The following is a 6142-nucleotide window of genomic DNA, read 5'->3' on the forward strand; positions in this document are numbered from 1 at the left end:
CCCCCCCCCCCCCCCCCCCCCCCCCCCCTCTGAAATCCACCTTTATCTTTCATGTTGTTCACCATAACTTCTGTGAGAGATTTTCTGAGACTTCGCCTTTTTATCTTTTTTTTTTTCTTTGTCTTGCTGCAGTCTCAGCATAGGAGAAACCCAAATTTAGTGGGAAATTTGATTCGTGTAACTTTTGATGTCATGTTTGAATGCTAACAGAGCTGTATTGTGAACTGCTGCTGTTTTTTTATGTATGATTCTTCCATGGTTGTTGGAATAAAAAACAAATTTAGTTCTCTACTAATTTCTTTTGTTTTGTGTGCCTTGCATCGACTCTTGCGCTGTAGTGGGTGATCGGCATCTGTTTTATAACTATTTGCTGTTTTGCGTCTCACGCAACAGACGACGGACCTGCATTCCATTCCTGAGTTGGGAGAATATTTTTATTGAGCATCACAGTCGCTCTGCTGGGATGTATCCCTCTCAGCTTGGATTAGCCTTGACAGGCAGGGTCAAAAGCCTGCCTCCTACAAATGATGTAAATTGTGTTGATGGCGGCGTGAAAAACACTTACATTTTTAACCAAAAGAAAAAAAGAAAATTGCCTTATTAGTTATTAGCCTTTAGCCCAGTGCTTGCCAACTTGGGCTATATCACCCACTATTGGGCGATCTGGTAATTTTGATGGGTGGTTGGAATCACCTGGGTTTTGATACGTCGCTACCTTGGAATTACAAAGTTCTATTTGACATTTTTTGGCCTTTTTTAGTTTCTAAGATCATGAAGTCAGAAACCAAATGTTCTATCTGCTCTATCAAAATCGTTAGATTTGTCAAAGCTGTGTAAAACGGCCACCTATTGTCATGGAGAAAAGTGGCCGTATAAGAGCCACGGTCCACATACTCCGCTTTCGTACGCTTACGTACTCACAAAGTGCGTATGGAAGCGTTCAACCTTTGATTTCTATATTACCTGGGCCCACTGCGGACGACACGCTTCCTCACGCTTACGTGAAAAACGTATGACGTATAGCATGTCAAACATTTTCCGTACGTGTTGTGGCTTCACCGACACTGATTTCGTTGATTATCTTTTGTTTGCCCACTTTTACCTTTAAAATTAAATTAATGCCACTTGACTTTGATCTCAGTATTCTCAGTCTAAAAACTGATTTATTTATTTTTATTTTTATTTTTATTTTATTTATTTTTTTTGGGGGGGGTTGTTTTGTTTCTTCGTTTGACATGTTGATTTAAGAATAGTCTATAAAGTTTACATCATTGTTAATTATTGAATTTGTTATTCTGAATTTCAATAGTCGTTTTGTTATTTGTTTATTTCTGCTCCCATTTTTCAAAGTTAACAAATGTGCCTGAAAAGAACACACTTTTTGGGAGGCACAGAGTGGGCTCTTACTTAAATGACGGATACGGCAAAGACCATTTACGTAGCACATATACTACAATGACAACAGCGGAAAAAAAAAGAACAACAAAAGCAGCAGCAGCAACATCTTACACCAGTGTAACTGTCAGCCTTTCAATTGGTGGAATGGCCTTCCTCTAGTTCGTATTCTGTTTTTGATGTAGTCCACATAATTCCAAAAGGCTTTGGAAGCTTGTCTTCGTCATGCGAAAATATGCTAAGCATGTTTCGTTATCAGCAAGAATTTCTAAATTCTCCTGTTTTGCCTCGTTCTTTGCATATGGGATGTACCCGGAATAGGTGGTGACCTTGCTTATACCTCCTCTTCAACCACTACCATAAAAAAAATCTTCTTCCTTATTAACGCCATTTCTCTAGATCTAGGTCTGGCGCCAAAAAAAAAATTACCGTCCGTGTGAGATCGCTGTGGACACGGGGTACCCGCTACGTTAACGTACGTACTTTGTGATGAAGCGTGAGTGCTGACGCTGTGGACCCCGGCTCTAACACAGGTGGCCGTCTTAGGCAGGACTGATCAAACTGAAGAAAGCAAATCATTCTTTTCCAAGGTCCAAACCGTGGCTGGTCTCAGGTTTTGGACTACCGTAACGCTAATTCAAAAGGGTTTTTGTTTTCCTTGGGAAAAACGGGAGTGAAAGGTGTAAGAAAGGTTTTTTGAGTTGTTTTGTTGATTTATTTTTTTTTTGATTAGGTAAAATAAACAAAACGTTATGTAAGTAAGAAGATGAAGACCGAGTGCCATGGTAAAACAAACACACAGGTCGCCACCACTCGGAGAACGAGCGACGCTTCTGTCACAAGTTCACGTCAACGTCCAAAGTCACTTTGTTACAGATTAGGTAAACAAAACGTGACTAGTCACCTCACACACGATTTGTGCATGAGTTGTGGGCTGGGCTTATAGGCTATGACGGGTCACGATTCCCTCGCCAGCAGTTGAAATTGTTAGGCCTACCCATTAGTCAACTTGGGTAAACATTATTTGGAGGGACTTACAATTAACAATAACAGGTGAATGAATTATGATTTATGACGGCCTGTCCACAGCGTGAGGGGCCGATTCAAAATTTATGACAAAGCATCGGACAATGAGTGATCACGCCTGGCCGCCTGGGGCAGGTAAATTTGACCGTGGGTTGATTAAATAAGGTGGCTGCGGCCGCGTTGGATGGGTGACCGTTTTACACTGTTAAATTATATAGGAAAAACGCATTGGGGGGGGGGGGGTGGAAAGTGGCCGTCATGGCAGGTTCGACTGTATTTTGGAGTCGTTAGGCCTCAAACACAGTGCACGCTTCTCCGACGCTTCTTTTTCGGTTGCGACGTCTTTCTCCGAAAAAGTCGCATCGCCAAATTTTATCAACTAAGGATTGAATGCACGGCGCTACAGTGGGCGCGGAGCAGACGCAGCGCTGGACGGAGCAGAAAAGGTTCAGCGTGTGCACTTGCTGCTGAAATAAAATTTCGAGCGTCTGCTCTGCGGCTGAACTGTTGTGGCGTGATTGTGTAGTGCATGTAGGGTGTAAACATAGTGAATTGCTGCATTTTGACTACAATGGAGTCGGAGGCATCAATACACGCAGTTGAAAAAAAGATGTTTTTATGACAAAGCAGATCAAAACTACTGCAACAGGGCCATGATATCGACTGAAAGGAAGAAAGTAGCCAACGAAGTTGGATGCCGTGGTAAGAACTTTTTTTCTGTCTGTCTGTCTGTCTGTGTGTCTGTCTGTCTGTCTGTCAGTCTGTCTGTCTGTCTGTCTGTCTATCCGTCTGTTTGTCTGAACGTATTTACACTGTACAACAAGTATACTTGTTTCAAACTATAGGCCTACTTTAGCTTTTTAAAAGAGATGCAATGATAACCCTTTTTACATGAGAGTGTGGACTGATCAGACGTTATAGCATTTGCTGTTTTGCCATGGCAATGCACCCTGCGGTGACAAGAAATATCCCATGAAAGCATTTCTCACTTCCATTCCACTTTTGGTAGCTCTGCTCCTTATAACCTTTAGTCTGTCGAACGTTGGTAGGCCTGCTCGTGGCTCAACCACGTCATCCTCAATGTGCCGTAGCACCGATCTTCTAGGTTCTTGCATGATATTGAAATTGTGGAGCACTGTGATTGCCTTGACTGCATCTGTTGCCGACTCTGGCTGTTCATCCATTTGGCGCAGGAGTAAAAGCCACATTTGGGAAATCCTACCAAAAGAGCATTCAACTGAACTCCTCGCTCGTGATAGGCGATAAAATTGAAAAGCTCTTTCTCATGTGTTAATTGTCTGTTTGGAAATGGCTTCATCAAATTTCCTCTCAATGGAAATGCATTATCTGCTATGAATGCAAATTGGAGGGTTGTGTCACTGTCTGTATCCTGTGGTAAATCCCGCTTGTGAGCAAGCAGTCTATTTCCAGATTCAAATGCTCTTTTGCTGACATGGGTTTCCAGAAATTGGTAGTTCGCTTCTCTATGTAGGGTCCAATTTTGTCCAATAAGAGCTGAAATGTGGAGGGTCTCATCCGGATATATATCAAGCATTTTTCTTCGTCTGAAAGGATTTCTGCCATCAGGTGATGATATTAACCAATATGCGTCTCTCTTTTTATTGATTCTCTGTACCCAATATCTATGGCGGGATCGTCTCCTGTTATGGAGCCATGAAAGCATCAACAATTGAAGAACCTCTTTAGCCATCCTCATTGACTGGCACGTGACCGAATGAACCGACTGAACCGAAAGACGCAGCCACTGTGTTCGCTAGAAAAGAAGTCGGAACAGACGTGGCGAATAACTTTAAAGTGCATCGCTGCAGCTGCGGCCACTGTGTCTGCGCACTTATAAAGATATTCAAAGAATTGCATTCGAAAAGGCTTGACATGATATGAGACTCAAATTTTTTACGTCAAATTTCTCAAAGCTTGGTTGGTACATGTATGTACAGAACAGATAGAACTTTGTAATTGCCAGCCTCTGAAAATGGCACAAGTGGGTGCTGGCTATAGAAAGGTTGGCAAGCATTACATAAGCCGATGTCTTTTCTGATTATGAGGTAGGTCCCTCTGGTCTTTTTGATTTCAGACATGGACTTAATTGTGTGTAAGCCATGAAATTACCTTATTTTTACGGTGGTGCAATATAGCCTTCAATGTGGCAATAAAGCAAAGTGTCTTTCATTTTGTCTGTGATACACCTTGATTATCTGATTCTTTTTTGTGTCTATGCCGCAGAATGACGTCTTTTGTGTCTGTGGTTGTAAAAACGTTTATTGTGCCAATGACGTTATTATATGACCTTCATTGTGCCAATGACGTTATTATATGACCTTCATTGTGTCATAGGTGCTATATGACCTTCAGTAGTGGGTGGTTGGCTGGTGCCCTGGGGTGATTTGTTTCTTCTTTCCTATAAAAAATCTATCGTCTCTATCTCCCCTCCTTCTTTTTTGCGTTTTTTGCTCTCTTGTAACACCTCTAATCTTCGACAGTTATATGACTTTATGTTGCAAGTGCTGTAAAACTCTTACTAAAACTAACTGACCTTCATCGTGCCAGTGGCGCTATATTTATGACCTTCATTGTGCCATTGTGCCATTGTGCCAGTAGCGCTATATGACCTTCATTGTGCCAGTGACGCTATATGACCTTCATTGTGCCAATGTGCCAGTAGCCCTATATGACCTTCATTGTGCCAATGTGCCAGTAGCCCTATATGACCTTCATTGTGCCAATGTGCCAGTAGCGCTATATGACCTTCATTGTGCCAGTAGCCCTATATGACCTTCATTGTGCCAGTAGCGCTATATGACCTTCATTGTGCCAGTAGCGCTATATGACCTTCGTTGTGCCAGTAGCGCTATATGACCTTCAATGTTCCAGTGACGCTATATGACCTTCATTGTGCCAATGTGCCAGTAGCCCTATATGACCTTCAATGTTCCAGTGACGCTATATGACCTTCATTGTGCCAATGTGCCAGTAGCCCTATATGACCTTCATTGTGCCAATGCGCCAGTAGCCCTATATGACCTTCATTGTGCCAAATTTGACCTTCAATGTTCCAGTGACGCTATATGACCTTCATTGTGCCAAATTTGACCTTCAATGTTCCAGTGACGCTATATGACCTTCATTGTGCCAATGTGCCAGTAGCGCTATATGACCTTCATTGTTCCAGTGGCGCTATGTCCTGTCAGTGGAGCTTTATCGCCTTAATTGTGCGAGTGATATTAAATTACCTTCATTGTGTCAATATGACCTCACTGTTCCTCATTGTAGGGGCACAATATTTCCTTGTTCACTGTGACAGTGGCATCAGAGGGTGGTTGGAGGGCACCTTTGCTAGGTCCTCCTTCTATTCTTTCCCTTTTTTCATTTATTCTTTCTCTCTGTCAGTCTTTTTTCTTGTTTTCCCCTGCATAGTACGTGACCACTATAATGTATTGTGTCAATATACATCTCTTTACTCATATACTCAAATTTTAATATGACGTACAAAATGTATCTTACTTAAAAGGTGACACAGCCAATGTTGTTGAGTGAAGGGGAGGGTAGTTTAGAGGAAGTCCACCTCCTAAATGTTCTAAATGTTGCTGGTTAGTTTGTGAAACATCTACAATTTATGGCAATGGCAGGCACACAGCCCCCCCCTCCCCCCGCCCCCACACACACAAACACGCACGCACGCACGCTCTCTCTCTCTCTCTCT

The sequence above is a fragment of the Aplysia californica genome, unplaced genomic scaffold (assembly GCF_000002075.1).
Source record: "Aplysia californica isolate F4 #8 unplaced genomic scaffold, AplCal3.0 scaffold00053, whole genome shotgun sequence".
Lineage (NCBI taxonomy): Eukaryota > Metazoa > Mollusca > Gastropoda > Aplysiida > Aplysiidae > Aplysia > Aplysia californica.